The 24909-nt window shown below is 42.8% G+C and overlaps 1 long non-coding RNA gene across 3 annotated transcripts in view; it reads right to left on the bottom strand.

Annotated features, from left to right (window-relative positions):
- The window catches only part of LOC111096796, a 70201-nt gene that overhangs the window by 21188 nt on the left and 24104 nt on the right, over positions 1-24909 (bottom strand). For 2 of the 3 annotated variants that reach the window (XR_005362568.1, XR_005362569.1), the window contains exons 4-5: positions 22328-22376; positions 20614-20822 (exon numbers count right to left, since the gene is read on the bottom strand). This is a non-coding gene — a long non-coding RNA (uncharacterized LOC111096796). The remainder of the gene's footprint in view (positions 1-20613; positions 20823-22327; positions 22377-24909) is intronic. The other variant, XR_005362570.1, reaches the window with a different exon arrangement.

Below are 24909 nucleotides of genomic sequence, written 5' to 3'. Positions count from 1 at the left end.
CCTCCCCGCCCGCCAATTAGCTATCTATGGCTCACTAAAGCCAATTAACTGAGTTTCTGCGGAAGGGGAGGAAAAGCATTAGAAGTGAATGAATAGAACTAATTTAATGAAATCCAATTCAGGAAATCCTTTCGCCCAAGACAAGTGAAGCCATTGTCTCCATGACACAGAAACGTATTATTTGTGCAAATGGGCCCGCTGCTCCACACAATGAGCACCCCTGCTGGAGTAGTGTGCAAAGGGATGTCAACAGAGAGGCTTGCAGGGTGCAGGCCACTTCCCAACTTGGAGAATGGCTGGCCCTGGAGGATGCAGAGGATGCACCCTAGGCTACGGGGCATGAATATGGCCCAGCTTCCTGGAGCACCAATTTTATGGAGCAAAATGCAAACATTTGCATGAATTTTAAGACAATGTCTTGGGACGCCTGGGTGGCTCAGCAGTTGAGTGCCTGCCTTTGGCTTGGGGTCTGGGGATCAAGTCCCACGTCGGGCTCCCTGCATGGAGCCTGCTTCTCCCTCTGCCTGTGTCTCTGCCTCTGTATCTCTCATGAATAAATAAATAAATTAAAAAAAAAAAAAAGACAAAGTCTAATACCAGAAAGAAGAACTTTCTGGCATGTCATATTCTGTTTCTGGCTGAGCGTCCAGTCCCGCAGTTGCCTGTGAACTAGGCTTCAGTTCAGGGAGCTCTGGGGCAGGGGGAAGAGCCCAGGACCTGGAGGCCAGTGCTTTCTGGACTATCCCAGCAGCCTCCCAGCTGCTTCCTTCTTTCCCACAGAGCGATCTTTGTCAAACTGGACAGGCTCAGCCCCTCCTCCCTGAGGAAACATCTTCCACACCTCCCTCTGGCCTGTGCAATGAAGTCCATGTTTCTTTAACTTGTCACAAGGCCCCACAGCCTCACTCCCCACGGCCTTTCAAACACCTGGCTCCCTCCACACCTCAGCCCCCAGGTCTCCAGCAGGCTTTCCCTGTCCTTCCTGGGCTCCCCTGCAGGCCTGCAAAACCCTGCTGTGGGAGAGTTTGTTAGCAACCCCCTCCCTCCACCCCCTCCTCCGTACCCCCCACTCGTCCCCTACCTCCCCTACCTCTGTCTCCCTCCTGACCCCCCACCCCTGGTGCCCAGAACGCAGAGCGAGGTTTACCACCCTGAATACGGTCAGCACCCAACTCCCAGGATTCAGGGGCAACTCAAATTCCTATTTAACTGGCCAGTCCGTAGGTAGGCGCTATGACTAGGATTCTGTTCTCATTCGCTTTTCCAGTTTGCAGAGAAAGTTTCTTGATGAGGTTTGAATTGCTCTTTTGAAGTGAAATCTCAGCAGATTTCATTTCCAAACAATTAAAACAGGAAGTGAAATTCTAAAGTGCACTCCACTGTGACAAAAGTCACATTACGAAACCCAGATGTCCTTGTCTGGTAAGTGGCTCCAGTGGCAGGGGTGGCATGACTTCCCCGACTGCCCGCAGCTGAGATTCCCTTGAAATTCAACCCAAAGAAGTTCTCAACGCGTTTATTTCACTCGAGACCAGCAAGACGTCTGAGGGTCTTGGATGCCAAAGGAAGCCCCTGCAGCCGAGTCGGATGGCGGGAAGAAGGGGCTGCAGCGAGCCAGGCCCGTGGAAAAAAAACAAAGTTTGGGGGAGGAAGTTTGGTGTCCCCGGGCAAGTTCTGACTTCACTAAAGCAGCTGAGCTAAGCTCTGCCCGCGTGTTCCAGAAAGAGGGACAAGAGAGAAGCCTGCCTGCCCGCACAGCAAGGCGGAGAGAGCTGACACCCTGGGCGCTGTCCCGCTCCTGCAGCAGCCTGGCCACCGGCTGGCCCCGCGCTTTAGCGCCGCCTCGGGCCCAGGCCGTGATCCTGGGGCCCAGGGGTCGAGTCCCGCCTCGGCTCCCCCGCATGAAGCCTGCTTCTCCCTCTGCCTGTGTCTCTGCCCCTCTCTCTCTGTGTCTCTCATTAATAGATAAATAAAACCTTTAAATAAATAAACAACAAACCAACCGCTGCCCACTCTTATCCCAAAGAATCTGGCAAAACCTGACTTGCTGTCAGGACAGCACCAGTTCTCAAATGCTTCTGGTTTTGTCTGATCCTATTCATTTCTTTATTTTGTTGTTGTTTTGCTCTTCCCACAACCGGAAGTGAACAATCATCAACAAACAAATGAACTACAGAAAAAGAAATCAACAGCCACACCGGGGGGTGCGGGGCACAGGCGCCTGTCCCAAATGTTGGGGTTTTTTGCTTTTTTGCTTTTTGTCATCCATCTATTCATCTGACAGTTACTAAGCTTTATTGTATGGAAAGTCACTCACTAACACAATGGTATTTTTTTTTTTAAGATTTTATTTATTTACTCATGAGAGACACACAGAGAGAGGCAGAGACACAGGCAGAGGGAGAAGCAGGCTTCCAGTGGGGAGCCCGATGCAGGGCTTGATCCTGGGACCCTGGGATCAGGGCCTCAGCTGTAGGCAGACGCTCAACCCCTGAGCCACTCAGGTGTCCCAACAGTAATGGTTCTTTTTTTTTTTTTTTAAGATTTATTTATTTATTTATGATAGACAGAGAGAGAGAGAGAGAGGGGCAGAGACACAGGAGGAGGGAGAAGCAGGCTCCATGCAGGGAGCACGATGCAGGACTCGATCCTGGGACTCCAGGATCGCGCCCTGGGCCAAAGGCAGGCGCTAAACCACCGAGCCACCCAGGGATCCCCAACAGTAATGGTTCTTATGCTGTAGTGCTTACATTCACCCCAAGACTTACTAAAATGCAGACACGGGACCAGAATCCCCCGGTTTCTGCTTGTGTAGAGATGGGTTGGGGCACTGCAATTTGCATTTCTTAAAAATTCCCATGTGTTGCAAATATTACCAGCACTAGGAGCACAATGTGAGAAGCCCTGCCTGAATATATCCACATTCAAATCCCTAGAAGGCCCAGAACTTAGGCGATGGTTCAATAATTACTCATTAAACTAAATTGGAGCTACTTTGAAACATTCCTGGACTCTCTGAGATAACAGGTCGGCTTGTGCAAATATTTACACGCGTTTTCGGCTGAGACAGACGCAACCCTGCAAAGAACAACTTAATAGAGCACAGTGCTCTCATTGTGTGTCAAGTATTCAGTTGAGAACAGGGTAATTCGCAGCTGATTTAGTGGTGAGTCGACACAGGTGTGGACATCCTGGGAATTATTGAGAAAAATAGGAAAACTACTTTCTCATTTTTACCACCTGTGCCTGCAGGCTCGTCCTCCTTTACTCTTTTTCATCCTTCCTCTCCACCTTGCCCTTTCCCTACTCTCCCTCTTCCCCACCCTCCCCCCTTTCCTCCATCTCCACAGGGCTATCAGTGAATATTTGTACAAATACTTCGAGTTCTTTGGAAGAGAGAAACTGTATTGTTGCCAAATGAAATAAACAATTCCTCTGTTCTTTAAGAAGGTAGATAGGGCAATAGTATAAAAAAACAAACACCCCAGCCCCCCAAATTGTCTTCCTTCTAACATCTTATGTATCAAACTTCAGGGTAAACAGAAAGGCTCACTTTTTTTATGACTTTGAAGTCTATAGTCAAAGGTGATTTGTAGAGTGGGTTTACCAGTTGGCTATTTTATATAATACTTTTATACTTCTAATGGTGGCTCGTTTTCTATAAATAGTGTCATATCAAATATCTTCTTGTGTTCTTGAGTTCTCTCACTATTTTCAAGTTTTTTTATTGCTACTCACCAAGTGGCAAACCTGGAGAAGTGTAAATTACATAGGCTTATAATTTAGCTTTTGTTCCCTCTTGGTTATCTTGCAAAGAGAGAAAGTAACTTTATAATTCTTACAATTTGAAAAATATTCATCAGCCATTAACTTATTTGTATTTCAGATTACCATTCCAGGTAAAAAGTAAGTGAGCATTTTAAGTGCAATGTGTCTCTTATACTTCAATCTGGTTCTTTTTTTAGTGTTTTGGTAACTTTTTTTTTTGAAGATTGTATGTATTTTAGAGAAAAAATGTGCAAGGGTGGGGAGAGGAGCAGAAGGGAAGAGAAAGAGAATCTCCAGCACACTCCATGGTGAGCATGGAGCCCTACTCAGGGTTTGATCTCATGGCCAAAACCAAGAGCTGGATGCTTAACTGACTGAACTACCCAGGTGCCCCCTTTTTTAAAGCTTTCTTTTCATTAATCTTTAAAAGATGCACCATATATATGTACCCAGTGGGGGAAGCTACAAAGGCACCTAATGAAATGTCTGGTAGCAGATCTTTTTAATATACCTCTGTATCGGAATCACAAATAGCACATTTAACTACAGGAGCTCTAAAGTTTAACCTTAGCTTTAACCTTGTATATAAGGAAAGGTTGACAATATAAACTGAAGCTGTCCTCTCATTAAGCTGCACAAATAATCTAGAGGGTGGCCATCAACCACTCAGAGGCTTAATGGAAAAGAAACAGACCTCCTCTGCTTCCCAATACACAGCATCCAAACCAAAATCAGAATGGTTCATATGAGAGCCAGAGAATATTATTAGCTCTACGGTCCCTACACACTTTCATAATGGTGAATGGGAGATCCTAGAAAAGTGTACAATCTCCCAAAGGTCTTTCTTGTTTTTAAGGATAAAAGATAGGAAGAGATGACAGATGGATAGATGATAGATAGCACCTATCATTTATTGAGCACTTATTGCATGATAGCTGCTGGGCCAATTGCTGAATCTTTTTTTTTTCAATTGTGGTGTAATTCACATGCCATAAAATTGACCCTCTTAAAATTGTACAATTCAGTACGGTTTAGTATATTCACAAGGTTATGTGACTATCACCACTATCTAATTCCAGAACGTTTCCATCACCTCCACAAGATAAAACTATTATAAAATTAATTTTCTATGTAACAAGATAAAGACAATTTTGACCTCTTAGTGGTGGTATAAGAATTCCTTACAGGAAGAACCTTGCTTTTGCTGAGGAGATGTTTTAATAAGGTCAAGTTGCAGAGCAAGCGGAATGTGACTGCATGACAGAGGAAGAACTCACTGTGGCCTCCTGAGAGCAAGGGGCCGAGGGCAGGGAGAAAGGACCATGCTGGAGCAGAGGTTCTATTCAGTTCACTGATATAGCTCCCAAATGTCTGGAACAGTGCCTGGCACATAGCATATGCTCATTACGTGTATGCTGTCTGGTTTCCTTCTACATGTATTAGATTTCAGGCTCTAGTTATATCCATATCTATTAGAGCATGTTTTATTTTATTTTTAAGATTTTATTTTGTTATTATTTTTAAAGATTTTATTTATTTATTCATGAAAGACACATTGAGAGAGAGAGGCAGAGACACAAGCAGAAGGAGAAGCAGGATCCCTGCGGGGAGCCCGACTTGGGACTCGATCCCAGGACCCCGGGATCACACCCTGAGCCAAAGACAGGTGCTCAACCACTGAGCCACCCAGGGATCCCGAGGACAGGTGCTTCTAACAACGAGTGTACAAGCTCTCTTAGGGCCTAAGAGGCAAAGCAGGCCCTAGGGGGTATGTCATTTCTGAGACAAGTAAGCAGAAAAGGGGAAAGGGACTTTGATTTGGCTTGGGTACTTATACCAAGTATAATCCAGGTACATAGATAAAAAAAACTATTACCTACTTAAGACATACAAAAATTTAGAGGAAAATACAGGCGACACTGTATATCCAGTCTCTTAGCTTAAGAAATAAAGCAACTTTAGCCTTCCCAGATCCCACACTTATCTTACTCTAGAAGTTACCACCGAGACACATTTTTTAAATCATTTCTATGTGTGTTTTAAGATTTTCTATGGATGATAGCATGTATATGCATTGTTCTGCAACTTGTTTTTTTACCCAATATTGTATTTGGGGAACTTATCCATGTTGACGAATGTAGCTCTGATTCCTTTATCTTAGTGGCTAAATAGCACTCCTTTGTATAAATATATCACAATTTTAAAAATTCTCCTGTTGATGACCATTTCAGTGGTTTCCAATATTTTGCTATTATACGCCATGCTGTTAAAATAATCTCTTCTCTCTTTCCTTGTGCATATATAGAAAAAAATCCTAGGAAATAAATTACTTGACTTGAGGGTATATACACTTTAATTTTTTTTTTTTAAGTAAGCTCCACACCCAGCATGGAGCCCAATATGGAGTTTGAACTCATGACCCTCAGATCAAGACCTGAGCTGAGACCAAGAGTTGGATGCTTAACCAACTGAACCACCCAGGCACTCCTACACATCTTTAATTTTGCTAGTGATAACTCAGTTGCTTCAGTGGTTATATCAATTTATTTGTTTATTTATAAAAAGTTTTTAAGATTTTATTTATTTACTCATGAGAGACACAGAGAGAGAGAGAGAGAGAGGCAGAGACACAGGCAGAGGGAGAAGCAGGCTCCCTGCAGGGAGCCCGATGTGGGACTCAATCCCGGGACCCCAGGATCACACCCTGAGCCAAAGGCAGACACTCAACCTCTGAGCCACCTAGGTGTCCCAATTTATTTATTTATAAAATTTATTTATTGATTTAAGCAATCTCTGTGTGCAATGTAGGCTAAAACTCATGACCATGATATCAAGAGTCACATGTGATATCAAGGCTGACAACTGAGCCAACCAAGCACCCTAGTTGTACCAATTCCACTTTCATGGTAGTTTGTTCCCAGAGCTCCATATGGTCCCTAACCTTTGTAATTATCAGCCTGCTTTTTTTTTTCCAATTTAGCAAATGTGAAGTGTCATCTCCCTGTGGTTTTAATTTACATTTCTCTGATTACTGGTGAGGTTGAGTATCTCTGCATATATTGGTCATTGTCCTTTTAAAAAATCTTTTAAAGATTCAGGATCACACCGTGAGCCAAAGTCAGATGCTCAACCACTGAACCACCCAGGCATTCCTAAATGGTATTTTTTAGATGTTTATTACTGGCATATAATAATGCAATTGGATTTTTGATATATTGATATTATGTCCAGCAACCCACATATGTTCTTAAAGTTAGAACTTTAACGTGTGATCTTCCTGCCAATTCTTAGTGCTTCTTGGACACAAGGGACTCGTTTCAGTTTTCAAACCTTCCTGTGGATGATTTTTCAAGTCAGTACTTTGCAGAGTGTCAGGCATATTGCAGACACATTCAATAAGTATTTGTTCAATAAATAATGGTCAAAAGAAGATATTTGCATTTGAAGAATTATGCATTTCTCTATGATCTGCAAGTTCTGTATTCAGCTATGTAAGCATTAAGAATATGATATATGCATCCCCTCTCTTCCAATTTTATATAGGTAAGATCTGCTTGAAATAAATATTGAGGGCAGCCCCGGTGGCTCAGCGGTTTAGCACTGCCTTCCGCCCAGGGCGTGATCCTGGAGACCTGGGATCGAGTCCCACGTCGGGCTCCCTGCATGGAGCCTGCTTCTCCCTCTGCCTGTGTGTGTGTGTGTGTGTGTGTGTCTCTCTCTCCCTGTGTCTCTCATGAATAAATGAATAAAATCTTAAAGAAAGAAAGAAAGAAAGAAAGAAAGAAAGAAAGAAAGAAAGAAAGAAAGAAAGAAAGAAAGAAAGAAAGAAAAACATTGAGGGATGCCTGGATGGCTCAGCAGCTGAGCATCTGCCTTCGGCCCAGGGCGTGATCCAGGAGTCCTGGATCAAGTCCCACATCGGGCTCCCTCCCTGTGCCTGTGTCTCTGCTTCTCTCTCTCTCTCTCTCTCTCTGTGTCTCTCATGAAATAAAATCTTAAAATAAGAATAAATAAATAAAATCTTTAAAAAAAAAAAAAAAAAAGAAAAATATTGAGAGCAACCCTGGAAAGAAGAGAAGAATGGAATACCACAAGTTGATATCTAGGGGGAGGTGAGGAGAGAGCACTGTTGCTAGGCAACCGACTTCATTCCAGGCAGTTCTACCAGCAGCATCTCCTTTCCCTCCCTCCTCTTCGTCATCTCCTCCTCTTCTCAGGTTATAGACTGAGATCTACTTTCCCTCTTGGAGAAGGCATGTTGGCACTAAGTTCAGGTTGTGATATAGTGTTCATTCTGTGATTATAGACCTGGATTGTTCAGACCTAAAAGGAACCTTAGAGACACAGTGGCCCTGTCTCTGAAACCAATTATCCCCTGATGAGGAACTCATAACAGAATGTGGAATCAGATGGGAACTTCAGGGTAGGAATTATGGGTTCTGCTTTGGTATTTGAAGTGATTGTGGAATATCCAACATGCATACCGAGAGTGGCAGCAGCTGAACTGTTTGAAGAAACCTACATTTACAGGTCATCAATTCTGTGTGAGTGGAGGTTGATGTCAAGACAGCAGACAAATCACTGCAGAGGGTTTGTAGTGTGAGAAGAGAAGAGGCTGGGCATGGAGCTCCGAATATACCACCTCTTAGAGGAAGGAGGGCATGGCCAGAGGAAGAGATGCCCGTCAAGGACGCCTACGGGAATGAGCTGGAGCAGTAGGAGATGAAGGAGGGCAAGTTTTTGAGAGGAAGTGGGAAAGGGGCAAATGCCAAGGAGAAGTCAAGGACTATCAGAGAATGGACTTAGTGCAAGACGACCACAGGTAAACATGATTGGTGGATGAGTTCTTTGCTTGTGCCCCTTGTCCTTGGAATGATGAGGCCCTGATCTGGCTGGTTTGGTCAAGCCACTTAGCCTCTATGGGTCTCTGTTTGCTCATCTATCAATCTGGACATGCTAACAACCTCCTTCAGGACTGTTCTAAGGATTACTAAAAAGATTCTCAGTGGGATCCCTGGGTGGCGCAGCGGTTTAGCGCCTGCCTTTGGCCCAGGGCGCCATCCTGGAGACCTGGGATCGAATCCCACGTCGGGCTCCCGGTGCATGGAGCCTGCTTCTCCCTCTGCCTGTGTCTCTGCCTCTCTCTCTCTCCCTCTGTGTGACTATCATAAATAAATAAAAATTAAAAAAAAAAAAAAGATGCTCAGTGTGTTGGTGATATCTCTACCCTTCACTCTTATCTTTGTCTTCTCTCACCCAAATCTCACCCTTGGAGCCCATCTGACAGCCTCATATCTCCCAGATCATCTGAGTTTCTCTCTGCAAATTCCTTTCTGCTAATTCCTAAGTGTTTTCTGAAAACCTTATTCTGATTCAAGCATTGCATGGTAGGAGAGGGCTGCACGGCTTCCCTCATCCTGTACTCCCCAACCCTCCTGCAGAAGCACAACCCCACCCCATTCAGACCTCAGCCATCCCTTCTGAGCAACTTGTATTCTCTGGAAGTTGAGGGAACAAATGAGGCAAATGTCTCCTTGAAGATACACTGTCCTTTGAGTGATTCTAAACAAAGATATTATATAAATAAATAAATAAATAAATAAATAAATAAATAAATAAACAGATATTCAATTGACCCTTCTGTTTTCTCCACTGAAAGGATGTATGGTTGCTAGGAAACCAACAATAGGTGTTAACCACACCTGGCAAGAAAATGCTCCGAACCTGAAGAGGAATTATATTCAGAAGAAATATTAGCTGCTGTTTAATGATCATATTTCAGAAATTTAATTTCACGAATACTTATCGAACTTGTATATGCAAGGAACTTGCAAAGCACGGATCTGATCACACCATTCCTCAACTCAAAGCCTTCCATGCCCTTCTATTCACAAAAGGAAGTCAAAACTGCTTGACCTACAAAGCCAGCCTTGCCTTACCACACTCCCTACTCCAGCCTCACCTGGCCACTGCTCACGCTCTTTCCATTCTACCTTATGGGTTTTCCTGAAATCCCATCCTGCTCTTGTCTCCACAATGACTTATCATTGCTTTGAAGATACTATTAAGTCCAAACAGAATGAATTGCTTGTTCCCGTTCACTGATGATTTCAGTGCATGCATTCATTCAAGATTTTCTCTACTATATACTCCGAACCTACTAAGTACTTATTTGCCTTCATTCTTTATAAGACACAGTTGGTTACTGTTCTATTCTTGGCTCTATCATAAGGATTTCCAATTGATGACAAAACTATAGCAACTGGTAATTCTTTGATTTCACAAATTATGGTCCTGACTTAATAAATACAGAGTTGAGAATTTTAAAATTTAAAAAGCAGCTAGTAATTATCCCAGAGTGGTTTTTAAAAAATTAAATACACCCTGTTACCCAATCATGTTTAGTACAGCCATGGGAAATGTCCTCCTATATCAAGGCTTTATTTGGGTTTCATTAAATTTGGATGTCCCCAGAATGTATCTCCTTAAGAGAACAGATATTGTGTGGGTTTTTGGTTTTTTTAAAGATTTATTTATTCATGAGAGACACAGAGACACAGGAAGAGGGAGAAGCAGGCTCCATGCAGGAAGCCCCATGTGGGATTTGATCCCCAGACTCCGGGATCATGCCCTGCGCCAAAGGCAGATTCTCAACCTGCTGAGCCACCCAGGCATCTCTGAGAACAGGTATTGTTTGATGCTCCCTAGCTCATTCCTAAGGAAAGAAACGGCTTCCCCTCATGATACATAAACAATTCACTAGTTATTAGCCATCAAACCAGGATTATTAAGATAGCCAACTTTTGTTTTTCTTTGACACATGCTGAAAATTCTCTCTAAATCTCTTGGCACAAATGAGCCCCATTTCATGCAGCTCTACATTTCACTGGCTGCCACTGTGACAAAATATCTGATGGTACAGTGGGTCTTTGAATGTCTTTACTTTGCCTCCCTTAGTATGTTCCCTTGAGGTGGGGTGCATTTCCCAGCATGATCCTAAATTACAACCAGTTGTATTGCCAGAGTCTAGTGTGAAAAGCAGAAACCAATTTGAGTATTTTGGAGGGAACTTAATAGAAGGAATCCAATATGTAAGTGATGAAAGAGTAGATAAGCCAAACAGAATAGCAACAGCTGGAAGCTGCTAAAGCTGAGAGGGCAGAAAGGGTTCATGGAGCCCAGGACTTGGCATCACCTGGAAGAAGCCTATACCAAAGAGGAGAAAAAGCCATAACCAGAGACAGCCCAAGGTAGACACCAAGGGAAGAAAACACCATGGCTTCTCCCTTTCTCCCAACTCCAATCTTCCAGGAGTTTCCGTTGGTTAAACGGAAGCTACATTAAACCAGAGGGCATGAAACCTGAGAAATGTTGTTCCCTGAAATAGCAGACTTATCTAGAGGCAGGAAAAGAGCAGGGGAGAGGCAGGGAAGGGATCTGACTGCAAACAGGAACACAATCCATGTCTTGAGCCCCAAGGATGCAGCTCTGCTGCACCAAATGTTTTTTCTGATTACGTTAAAAAATCCTTTTTCTAAGGGAGAAATTAATACCTCTGCATTATAATCATGTCCCATATTTACACTTTAAGTGGTTTTCAAGGAGTTTATCTCCAATTAATAAATGTCTTTCTTTTCAATATTTAATATCCAAATACCTGCTCATAAAAATGCATCTTACTCCTATTTTTGCCAGACTTAGTCCCTAGAGGTTTTCTTGGTATGGTTCTATGTTTAGCAGAACTTTCAAGTAGCACGTTGAGAGCTTTAGGCAAATTTAAATAATCTCCTTTAAATTAGAAGGAAACTCTTAATGCACTGCAGGATCCCTTTATCGAGGCTGAGCTCCAGTCATCTGAAAGTCATTTGCCCCAAACATTCAGCATGTACTCCTGCGAAATTCTGTACATGCTGGGAAGGTCAGAACCATGTAGTGCAAGTAGGAATCTGCTAAAAAGCACCTAGAATAAGGGGAAGCAACATAGAAAGATCATATTTCTATTCACAATTAAATAGGAGTATTAAAATCATATACTTACTTTTGGAAACTATAGTCTTCAGAAACTCTTGCCTACATTTAAGGCACAATATATAACCCCTTTACTATCATCATCCATCTTTTTTATTATAAAAATTATAAATGTTCATTATAGCATATTTGAAAAAAGAGGGAAAGTATAATAGTTAAAATTTTTGAAAACTAATAACTTCAACATTGAAAGTTAACCTCTATTCTCATTTGAATGAATGTTGTGTGCGTGGGTGTGTATAAAAAAAACCTGTGGACATACTGTACAAGCAGTTACGTATCCTGATTGTCATCCTTTACCATTTTATTCTGAGGATTTCCTCATACTGTAATTTTTCTCATCGAAAAATTATTTTAATTGGTTCATAATATTCCATTGTATGACTGTACTATAATTTATTAAGGTATTTCCCTTTTGGTAGACATTTAGGAACCACGCTGCCACTTATGTCTTGACAAGCCAACATGAAAAGACGTGGGTTTAGTTTATAAAAAGGAAGTACATCATCTTGAAAGAAGCTGGCATTTCCTCTTCTCAGGCTCTGATTATCCCTCTTAGCTTTGGTTCACATTAACTGCTTCCAAAGGCTTCTCTTTCTGTTATTTTGAAGAATAGGGGTGAGAAAAGAGGCCACCATCCAAGGAACTCAGACCCAAGGGATGGCTGTGGATAATTATCTGAGTGATAATTGTGAGGAAGATAAGCCTTGTTCTTGTTTATAAATTGCAGGTCACTGCTGACATACTTTCGAGTTTATTTATTTATTTTCAGATATATGTGTATTTATATAAAATTTAAATGTTTACATGTAACTTCATGAACTAGTGATATAAACATGGACAAAAATATAGACATAAAATTATTTTTTTAAATTTTATTTATTTATTCATGAGAGACACAGAAAGAAAGAGAGAGAGAGAGAGAGAGAGGGAGGCAGAGACCCAGGGAGAGGGAGAAGCAGGCTCCATGCAGGGAGCCCGATGTAGGACTTGATCCCAGGTCTCCAGGATCATACCCTGGGCTGAGGGAGGCGCTAAACCACTGAGCCACCTAGGCTGCCCTAGACATAAAATTAAAAAATATTTTACAAACAGAAAACCATTGTGCACGGTTCTACAGACATATAGGCATAAATATAAACAAAAATGTAGACTTAGAAACAAGAGCCTAGCCAGGCATATAGATATGGCTTTTTGTTATTGGCCCATCCTCCTTTTTCTCTTCCCTGCTAGTATTTTACCTTTATTAGGAGAACAGGTGAAGTGAAACTGCTCAAATATGACTTAACTGCTGAGATACTTCAGGAAGGTATAATTATGTGCTGCAGATATGCTGCAAAATCCCGCAAGGCAGTACGTAAATCTTCCTGAACCCCTTGTCAAGTGGCTTGCTTTCTGTAGAGATGAGAGTGATACAGAGCTGGGCGAGGTGCCTTTAAACATTCTGCATTTCTTCTCCTTGTGTGCATGCAGGCCAGAGGAACTGCTCACTCAAATGCTCTGCCTTTGCTAACATGACACACAACCAGATTTCTTGCCCAGATGAATAAATGTTGGCCTTTTCACTTGGGCAAACTTTTTAAAACAAATTTATTTTTTACTTTTTTTAAAGACTTTTATTTATTCATGACAGACAGAGAGGCAGAGACACAGACAGAGGGAGACACAGGCTCCCCACGGGAAGCCCGAGGCGGACTCCATCCCTGGATCAGGGATCATGCTCTGAGACATGTGCGTGGGTGTGCATAAAAAACCTGTGAACATACTGTACAAGCAGTTACGTATCCTGACTGCCAACCTTTACCATTTGGAGGATTTCCTCATACTGCAATTTTTCTCATTAAAAAATTATTTTAATTGGTTCATAATATTCCATTGTATGACTGTACTATAATTTGCTATAACTTTCTCTGGCATTTGTAATTCATCACTCACTTCTAAGCATCGAAATATATATATACTCGTATTTGTCCATCGCTTTTATCCATCGCAAAACACCCTGAGACGAAGGCAGATGCTCAACCCCTGAGCCACTCAGGCATCCCTAAAAAAATTTTTTTTCCTAAAATTTTTTTTTAAAACAGAGAATATATGCTTGGGCAGCATGAATATGCGTCTTCTCCTTGGTGTCAGCTTTGTGCTCTGCATTACTTTTCCAGGGCAGTGCTAGAGGTATCCACACTTGCCACTGTCTCCTGCACTGATGGTATGTGTTGGGAGGTAGCTAGCTGGATGAAAGTGTGTCTCAGACTGCAGACCCAATGACGTCATTCCCATCAGTCCTCTAGTCAACTAACTAATCTTCATATATTAAATGAACCTCAGTTTGAACTCAAGACCAGGTCCCTGGAAGAAACACTACGAGGCAAATAATTTTAGCTAAATTGCTGATCCTCTGGGGGCACCTGGATGGTGCAATAGGTTGATCATCCGACTCTTGGTTTCATCTGGGGTGGGGATCTCAGGGTCCTAAGATCAAGCCCCCTGTCCCGCTCCAAGTTCATCGTGGCGTCTGCTTGAGATTCTCTTTCTCCCTCTCCCTCTGCCCCTCCTGCTTGTGCCCTCTCTGTCTCTCTCTAAAATAAATAAATCTAAATCAATCAATCAATCAATCAATCAATCTGATCAGATGGAATTTCCCATCTTGGGAATTCCTAAGACATTCAACCCAGAGATGCCTGAGAGTTGATTGAGGTGTGTGTGTATGTGCAAGAGTGAGACGGAATGGAATGGGAAATGTGTGTTGAAAAGAATCTTGTCATTTGAAGGGTTATATGACAATATTCTCACAGGTAAAGAGCATGCATATCTAAGTGCAAATTAAAAGCGATGGACAAATAAGAGTATATATATATTTCGATGCTTAGAAATCCCCATTGAGTGATGAATTACAAAGGCCAGAGAAAATTTTGGCAAAGTGCCTGATTTGATTTATTTGGGATGTCCATTGGGTTTTTTTGTTCCTTTTGTATTGTTCTAGCAAACATTAATGATTTGGAGTGGGATTGGTCCCGAGTAGTCTTTACAGCACTAAAAAAGAGGAGTAAGTGAGATGATGCATAAGAATTCAGCTCAATGACTGATACACTGAAAATACTCCACAGATGTCAAATGCCATTAGTATCCTCAACAGTATCTTCATTTGAATAGGACCTCATAGCTTACAAAGACCTTTCACATTCATTTACACTTTCAGTTGCGACAACAACAAAGGGAAATAGGCAAGGATGAGGATCCTTTTTATCTGCAGGTACTTCTACACTGTAGTTCATGATGATGACTTGCTTGCTTGCTCATGGCATTTAAATAGTCACTCAGACCTGAATTATTATAGACTTTGATTTTTGGCAAAAGCAGATAGGCTGAGTGGACAAGGGTGGCAAAGTACTCTTTATTCTAGCAGACCTAGGCTCCAGACTCCTTGCTAATGAACTGTTTGATTTTAGGCAAGTTACTTAAATCACTCAGGGTTTGGCCAATGCCAATAATAATGATAATAATAATCCCTCTGTGCCCTCTGCCCTAGGGTTAACGTTAAAGCACAAAGGAAGATAAAGCAGTCAAAATTATGTCTTTTTAGGAGTGGAACATAGGAAAGTGTTTGGACAAGACTATTCTAAATAATAGTGCACTTGCAAATTAAATATAACAATTTAAGCATTCTTACAGGGTGTTTGATATGAACATTTAACATCCCCTTTCTTCTGCTGGATCTGCTTGCAGTCCGGGTATACAGTAATCCTTCAAAGTGTTCCTAACATAGACTTACTCTCTTTTTAGAACTCAACTAGAGGCAAGTACCTCTGGGGGAAAAAAAAACCCCAAGAGGATAGCCATGATTCAGGACAGACTGGCTGAAAAGTTGCATCCAGGTCAAGGTCATGGCTCCCCATATAAGCTGAAGAGCCAGGGGCCTCAGTGTCAATGGTTTGGTACTTATGATTGCTCCAGATTAAGGTTCATCAATTTGTTTTCAAAGAGCTGCCCCCGAAGTCAGCAAGGCTAATCCGTTCTAAGCACTAAGCAATCAAATAGCCAGCAAACACATCCCACAGGGGTATGAAGGAAGAAAGCCGGACGCACTGTCCTAATCATTTAAGAACCAGTCATAACAGAACTAATCATCCCAATGTTCTGTTGAACATTGGCACTCAACCGTGAATGGACTCAGCTTATATTCCCCTCATTTTCTTTCTTTTCTTTTCTTTCTTTCTTTCTTTCTTTCTTTCTTTCTTTCTTTCTTTCTTTCTTTCTTTTTTTTTTTTTTTATTCTGTTTATTCATGAGAGACACAGAAAGAGAGGCAGAGACACAGGCAGAAGGAGAAGCAGCTCCATGCAGGGAGCCTGACGTGGGACTCGATCCCAGGACTCCAGGATCAGGCCCTGGGCTGAAAGCGGGCGCTAAACCGCTGAGCCACCCACGAGCCCCTATTCCTGTCATTTTCAAAATATTTTATAAACACAACTGAAAAGCAATCTTTTTGGTTCCATTAAATGCTAGGATGAGGACTGTAACTTGAGGACTTCAGAAGGACACACCTTTTCCAAATTAGCAGGACAAGCAAGGAACAAAATAAGAGGGTTGGTTAAATCATGGGCTCAGGGTTCCCAGCCTGGCAGAGAGCTTTCCAGGGAATGCAAAGAGAGGCAGAAATAGAAGCAATATTTGGATGGGGTTAAACTGTATTTTTCTTTCCCCAAGAGAAGATGTGGCTATCAACTGCCTACTACAGTTCACCAAACTAGCACGTGTATGATACAAACAGCTGCTAAAACCAGAGCATGTGACAAATTCTTAACTTGGCTTGGCATTCTTGTCTCAGAAAATAGAGGAAGCAAGGAAGGTAAACCCGGGGTAAACCCCGGGTTTATGTTTGGTGAGGCAGAAGTAATGTGTGGGTGATATAGAAGGGTGGATGGGGTCCTGGAGAATAAAGCATATGTTTCACCTTACCCTTGTTGACTCAAAACACCCACAAAATATGTCAAAAAATTTATCAAAAAGATACATACAATGAATGAGGTCTGTGATTTGCTTCAAAATCATCCAATGGCAGCAGGGAATAGGTGGAGAATGGGAGGTGAGGGTATAGAAATTACTGGAATGTCTATAAGCTGGTCATTGTTGATATGAAGTGTTAGATCCATGGGGGTTCATTATGCTACTCTCTCTATTTGTGTATGTTTGACATTTCCCATAATAATAAGTAAAACAAAACAAAATAACATATGACTCATTCCAAGGCTAAAAAAAAAAAAAAAACTTTAAAAGGAAGAATGACTTTAAAATATGACAAACTTTCAGAAAAGAAACAGCTTATTGATAGAGGCACAAACAATCCCATTTAGGGAGAAAATGTGTGTTTTTGGAGTGTGGGGTGAGAAGGCAGCATCTAAAGCAGTGTGACTCAAGTAGGAGCCATTTGGAAATTTGTGGGGACATTTTTACTTATTGTAATCCCTGGCAAGGCTGGCTCTCAGTGCTAGAAGGCCAGGAATGCTAAAACTTTCATCCGAGGAGCCCACAACTGTTTCCTCAATGCCAGTAGTGCCCCCACCGAACAGCACTGATGGAGGAGACCAAGGACCAAAGTGATCATTGAGATGCTCTTCTTATTAATCTGATCTTAAAATCAGACTGTGGTCCATAAAATCATGGTCCATGAATGGGAAGGATAAATAGTAAAGGTGGAATGAGAAAGGCCCACATGGAATTGTAAAAAGTGAGTCAAGAAAGCCAAAGACCGAGTGGTCAGCAGTATCTTTAGGTACAACAAGAATATAACATTTACAGGTTTCAGAAAGAGGGGATAATTTCCTCTAATCTAGAAAAGGTAGCACAACCATAGTTAAAAGAGAATTGGAGAGCAAAATAATAAGAGGATGAAAGCCCCACCAGGAATTTCTACCCATATCCCAACAAGGCTGTATCAGAGTCACCCTGGAAGACTCAACACTCACCTCAGCCTCTGGAAGTAATCCTGTCCTTAGTTTCTGCTTTGTTTTTTAAGATTTAATTTATTTATTCATGAGAGACACACAGAGAGAGAGGCAGAGACACAGGCAGAGGGAGAAGCAGGCTCCATGCAGGGAGCCCGACGTGGGACTCAATCCCATGACTCCAGGATCACGCTCTGGGTGGAAGGCAGACGCTCAACCGCTGAGCCACCCAGGCGTCCCTAATCCTGTCCTTATTAAGGAAAAATCTAATAAACTACGGGCCAATGGCTCCATCGGGGGTTGAGCAGACCTGACCTCTGGAAATAGTATGCCTGGTCTAGCCATGCACACTGTTGATCTGGCCCTAGTTTCAAGGAGCTCTTAGAGCTCACAACACACTGAAACATCAATTCCAAATGTCCAAAGACACCAGAAGATCGAGTCCTAAATGAGTTGCACAGACAGTTAATGGCATAAGTCAAAGAAAGGAACAACAGTGGCTCAAGTTGGTAATGGAGAAAAGGGATATAACCCTAATATTAAAAGAGGAGCAGGTTTTGAAGAACCATAGGGAAAAAAAAAAAGAGGACGCATTTGTGGAAAGTAGAGAACTGGGGAGAGGAAAGACAACGAACAAAGGCCTCATGCTTTGACCATGTCTTAGTTTAGGACTTCATGTCTACGAACTTTCCTAGCTGGCATGTGACCTTCCTGTCTCTCTCAGCCCTTGGTATTTCTGAGCTCTCCACTTCCACAGCACACCTGCCTCTGACTCATCGCTGTTCAGGCCCTCAGGTTTCTGTGTACGCTGGCCTCACATCTCTCACATCTCTTGGCCAAATGCCCTGATATCTCGACCTCCTACAAGGCGGTGTCACTGGCCACCCTTGGACAAACAGCCCAGACATGTTCCCAAGAAAGGGAATGAGCAGTGTTTCACTATGAAGCAAATTCATAATCTTCGGGTGCTCTCATGTATCATGAGAAAATTTGTCTAAAAATGTTCTCTTTTTCTCTCTAGGGATAGATTCCTTTTGATTTAATTCACATTTTTAATTCCTAAAAATTGGTACCAAACCTGACAAAGAGAAATTCACTTAGACGCATCATGAATGATAGACTGGAATGTTTTCAAATAATATTTGGTAAAATTTCTGATAACTGAATTGGTAGCAGGATGATTATCCGGAATCAGCTTAAAAAGCTTTGATCTGGGACGGCTGGGGGGCTCAGTGGTTGAGCGTCTCCCTTTGGCTCAGGTGATCCCGAGGTTCTGGGATCGAGTCCCACAACAGGCTCTCTGCATGGAGTCTGCTTCTCCCTCTGCCTACTTCTCTGCCTCTCTCTGTGTCTCTCATGAATAAATAAATAAAATTAAAAACAAAAAGCTTTGATCCATCGGCTCCACCCAGAGTTGATACATCTATATGAGCTGTGATACAAACTATGCCCAAAATACCTGCTTTGTAATCCATGTGTATGTTGGGGTGTAGTAATCATGATAACCTAAAATAAATCATCATGATCCTTCTCAACGTGATTTTTAAAAACTGGGTATCATACATCTTTAATACCTTAATTAAATTTCTGACATCCACAGTCTTGTAATTAAGGGAAGATTTTTTTTCTTCTAAAAATTAGAAATCATACTTCCTGATAAAATGCCCAAGTACTAATAAAAATGCATTAAATTTTTAAAATACAGTTCTCTTGGAGGCATATGAGGTAAGGGCCAGCAGAACACTGTTTTTCTTTATTTACTGGCTCTGCCAACACCATGTTTGGGTTCTTGGGTTGGTGCTTATCTGAAATCATGTTGACACAGGCATGAATGTTCTGAATTTTTGAAGTGTGTGTGTATGTGTGTGTGTGTGGCTGTTGTTGCTTGCTGGAGCACATTTCTCTTAATGAGGAGCTTTTGAGAAGCTGTAAAAATTTCACAACATATAGACATTTGATAACAACAGCATGTACTCCTTGGGAAAAACAACTGGAGCTTCAAAGCAGTTGATACTGTTCACGTCCTACTGTTTAGTATAAAACACTTGGGAAGGAGGGGATAGTAGAGAGTTTCAATGAAGACAGTTTTGTAGACGGTTTCTAGGAAGATCACAGCTTAGACACATCTTTAGTGTATTGGCAATTGAGTTTTTAATTAATTAATTAATTTATTTATTTTTAAAGAGTTTGTTCCTTTATTCATGAGAGACACAGAGAGAGAGGCAGAGACATAGGCAGCGGGAGAAGCAGGCTCCCTGTAGGGAGCTTGATGTGGGACTTGACCCCAGAACCCCAGCATCATAACCTCAACCTAAAGCCACCCAGGTGCCCTGGCAATTGAGTTTTTAGAAAGATTGTACTTAGCTCTCTATTTCGAACTTTCAGACTTAGTCTGTTCCACATTTTAATAGATTCAAAAATACTAATATCAACATAAACTGATGAAAGGATTTCTTCTGAACTAGAAAGTTCAGAAACTAGAAAGAATACTTTTCTTTCCCATAGAGTCTGAATAGGACATGAGATCATGACTCTAGCACAGCGTATTGTATATAAAGGGTTTTTGAAGTCATCGCTCACATGTCTGTTGATGGATCATTAGCAAAAAGCAGATCAAAGAAAATATTAACATAAACTATGAAGTTCAGACTTCTTCAAACCCCAAACACATGGAGTCTGATTCATTGAAAGCAAGGATGCTTCTTTCTAAATTCTTATTCTGGTCTCTTAAAATTCTTCAACTATGTTTAGAGAATATGTCATCGGCTCATCTTTGCATAGCAAACACACTTAGGTTCTAAGAAACAAATTGTAAATATGATGTTAATTTTATATAACATAAAATATGTGAAGAATGTTGAATGTTATGCACATACCATTGATTTATGGCCTCCATCTCTGCTGGACTCATCTCCTCTGTTGGTTGCAGAAAGCAGGTCAACAAGCCAGGACAGATGTGCAGCCTCCCTGGGCCAGGCTGAGAAAACATTCCTTGAGTGTGTTGTCTCCAGCCCAGCTGTTTGTCCAGCGGTACTGACAGAGCCAGCAGGTCACTTCTGGATCCCGGCCTGCTGAGTCCTTCCTGCTGTTGATGGGCCAGGCACAGCACTGTGAGTTATGGCTCTGCAATTCTAGGTATCAGTTAGCTTTCGTTTATCTTAACAAAACAAAACAAAACATCCCCCAAAACTCAAATAAACAAATGGCTTCATTGAACAGGCTACTTAAAACCATTTTTTAAATCAGCTTGTCCAACAGTGAAAGAACAGAAACAGCCAAAAGTTTATTAAATGCCCCTCCTTTGTTCCATCCTCACCCCTAGTGCTAATTTTTTCAGTGTTCTGGAATTCTCTGTCCTTAAAAAAGAACACTGGTAATGAGTTTTCACTCATGCTCCTTTTGACACCAAGTGAGGATGCTTTTTTCTCCACATCAACCAATTCTGCAGCTCTCTGGACACCTGTGGATGTCACACAACTTAGTTCTGTTCTGATGCTACTCGGAATTGGTACAGACTCCACAGGTTTAAGGGTTCAGTCCCACAAGACTGTTCCCACTTCAGATGCCAGCCACAAATCCCAATTTGTCGCTGGTACTTCCGACCAACTGGCTTTAAATTCAGTGTTCTCACAACCCCCCTCCCTTAGTTTTGATAATTAACCAGAAAGGTTCGCAGAACTCAGAAAAACACTTTACTTGACTATTTCTGGTTTATTATAAAAGATTCAACTCAGGAACAGCCAAATGAAAGGAATGCACAGGGCAAGGTAGAGGGGAAGGCCCTGGACCTCCCATGCGCTCTCCAGGCACGCCAGTCTCCTGGCACCACAGTGTGTTTACCAGCCCAGCCGCTCTCCAAACCCACTGTCAAGGGGTTTTAGGGAGATTTCATTGCACAGGCATGATGGATTAAGCCATTGGCCACTGGTGTTTTTTTTTTTTTTTTTTAAGATTTTATTTATTCATGAGAGACACAGAGAGGCAGAGACACAGGCAGAGACACAGGCAGAGAGAGAAGCAGGCTCCATGCAGAGAGCCCGATGTGGGATTCGATCCCAGGACTCTAGGATCACGCCCTGGACCAAAAGCAGGCGCTCAACTGCTGAGCCACCCAGGTGTCTCCCACCTTCTGGATCCCGGCCTGCTGAGTCCTTCCTGCTGTTGATGGGCCGGGATCCAGATGGTTGAACTCAATCTCTAACCCTTCTCCCTCCATGGAGGTCCAACTCTTTAATCATGGCTTGGTCTTTCTGGAGATAAGCCCCCACCATGAAGCTATCTCAGGGGCAGCCATGAGAAGCCTAATTAGAACAAAAGAGCCTCCTATTACCCAGGATATTCCAAGGGAATTAGGAGCTCTGTGTCAAGAACTGGTGACAAAGACCAAATACATATCTTTATTGTAATCACACAGGTTTGCTACTTCTATTGATTCAGAATACAGGAGAACAAACCCCATTACTCCCATCTTTTTGCTTCAGTGCCACCAATCCCACCTGGGAAGCTTGCCAGCAGATGCTAGCCTTCACAGCCATGAGAGATGGTTTTGGTTTAGGGAGCATTGCTTTCTAGAAGCCTCCTTCAACTTACCTTCCATTCTGGCTCTTGTGAGTCAATTGTCTGTTGATTGGTCACTGTGCTAAAAACAGATCAAAGATGGATACTAAAAATAAGTTAGGAGGTTCAGGCTTATTCAAGCCCCTGGCACACAGAGTTTTACTCATTTAAAGTGACTCTTGGTCCACAGATGAAGACAGCTTTTCTCCTTATCCTTGCTATTTGCCTTGGTCATGAGCTTCCCTGGGGGTTTGGGTAGGAACCTGTGAGGACCTTCGACCATGGGAAAGTGGAGTTCTGACTCTGCTGGGCCCAGCAAAATCGGGGAGACCTAGCCAAGAGGGAGCAAGGGGGGAAGACTCCCATCCCCTCCAACTGTTTCTACAGGAACCCTGAAGTCTCCTTGCTGCTCTGTCCCTCCTCCACTCCACATTCCCTAAGGTGTCTCACAGATTCTCATCTAAAAGTGGCTGTTTTTCCAATTTCATTTAAGAGTAACTTCCCAAATGTGTGGGAAATATCAGAAAGGGAGACAGAACATAAAGACTCCTAACTCTGGGAAACGAACTAGGGGTGGTGGAAGGGGAGGAGGGCGGGGTGTGGGGGTGAATGGGTGACGGGCACTGAGGGGGGCACTTGACGGGATGACCACTGGGTGTTATTCTGTATGTTGGTAAATTGAACACCAATAAAAAATAAATTTATTATACAAAAAAAATAAGAGTAACTTCCCCAGGGCTCCTGGGGGGCTCAGTCAGTTAAGCATCTGCCTTTGGCTCAGTTCATGATCCTGGAGTCTGGAATGGAGCCCCACATCAGGCTCCCTGCCCAGAGGAGAGCCTGCTTCTCCCTCTCCCTCTGCTGCCCCCCCTCCCCATTCATTCTCTCTCTCTCTCTCTCTGTCAAATAAATAAATAAAGTCTTTAAAAAAAAAAAAAAAGAGTAGGGTCACCTGGTGGCTCAGTGGTTGAGTATCTGACTTCGGCTCAGGGCGTGATCCCAGGGTCCTGGGATAGAGTCCTGCATTAGGCTCCCCACAGGGAGCCTGCTTCTCCCTCTGCCTATGTCTCTGCTTCTCACTCTGTGTCTCTCATGAATAAATACATAGAATCTTTAAAAAAAAAAAAAAAAGAGTAGCTTCCTGATATATAACCATGTATTCACAAGTACATTTTGGGATACTCTTTTCTCAGAGGCTCTGAAATATTTCCAGGTGTATAACAACTTGAGTTTTAAGCTTAGGTTGTTGGTCACCTCCTAAAAGCATCAGTGAGAAGTGGCAAGAGGAACCAGAAGCTACAGCCCGGGAACAGATGAGGGCTTTGAACCTCAGCAAGGCTGGGAAACACTCCAAGAGCAGATGTCACAGTTCTTCCCCCCCCCAGACCTCCTAAATAAAAAGCACCATGAGAAATCCAGGAACCTCGTAGCCAGGGCCCCCGCCTTACACAGCTCCAGGGGGAGCCATTCAGAGGCAAATAGAGTGAATGACCCTCCCTTCCCCCCTGGGCTGTGCAGAACCGGCCTCTGAGAATGAGAATGGTGACATTCTCTGGAGACACACACCACAGGGAGCTTCCTGGGAGAAGGGCTGTTTCCTGTCCTGGGCCTGGAAGCCCAACCACCACCCTGAGAGGATGTGGCCCTTGGTACATAGGACGGAATTCTGTTCTTCATCCACCCAGAGTCCTCTCGGAAGGCCTCCCCTCCTACTTTGGGAATAGCTCAAACTTTGGGATGAGGGATTTTGAAGCCTGGTTCCGCTACTTGAGAGTGCTGTGGCTTTGGGGAAGTTAGTTAACTTATTCTCCAGGGTCTCATCTGTCAAGGGAGTTAACTGTGTCTAATACTCTGTTATCACACCCAAGAAGGACAGTTTTCCCTCTCCTGGTAGATTCTGGTCCTTTGTTGTGGGGTTTGGGTAGGGGAGGAAAATGAGAAGGGCCAGGGTAAGCTGATTTGACTTATACAGGAAGAACAGAGAGCAGATATAGGAAGAAGGAAAAATCCTTTGGGAAAGAAGGAGCAAAAGAGGAGAGAGAAATGCCAGAGTCGGCTGAGCTGGGGGAAATCTGGGGGGTGTGAAGAGGAAAAAGAGGACAGAGATTCAGGGGAAGCCGAGGACAGGCAGGACATTTGAGGCATGTTTAGAGAGAGAGAGAGAGACATGGGAGGCTTTGTAGGATTATTAAACTGTCCTTTAGGGACGCCTGGGTGGCTCAGTGGTTGAGCATTGGCTGGGGGCATGATCCCAGAGTCCTGGGATCAAGTTCCTCATTGGGCTCCCCACAGGGAGCCTGCTTCTCCCTCTGCCTACATCTCTGCCTCTCTCTCTCTGTGTCTCTCATGAATAAATAAATAAAACCTTTTAAAAACAAATAAATAAAAATAAAATGCAGCAGGTCAAGGGCTCAAACACACCATGATGGCCCTGGTCCCTAGCAGGCGTGGCTGCAGGGCAGGGAAGCCACCCATTGGATATGTCCCTGAATGTATTGTTCTCTGTGGTGGTTCCAAGTTTCAAGCCTGAACAAGGGTGATAGAGAATTACAGCCTTCTTTGACTTCATGATCAGGGGTCACGGGTCCCATGAGGTACGATACGAAGACGACCAC

The sequence above is a fragment of the Canis lupus genome, chromosome 7 (assembly GCF_011100685.1).
Source record: "Canis lupus familiaris isolate Mischka breed German Shepherd chromosome 7, alternate assembly UU_Cfam_GSD_1.0, whole genome shotgun sequence".
NCBI lineage: Eukaryota > Metazoa > Chordata > Mammalia > Carnivora > Canidae > Canis > Canis lupus.
The sequence above is the reverse complement of the archived record's forward strand: the minus strand, read 5'-3'. Positions and strand labels throughout refer to the sequence as shown.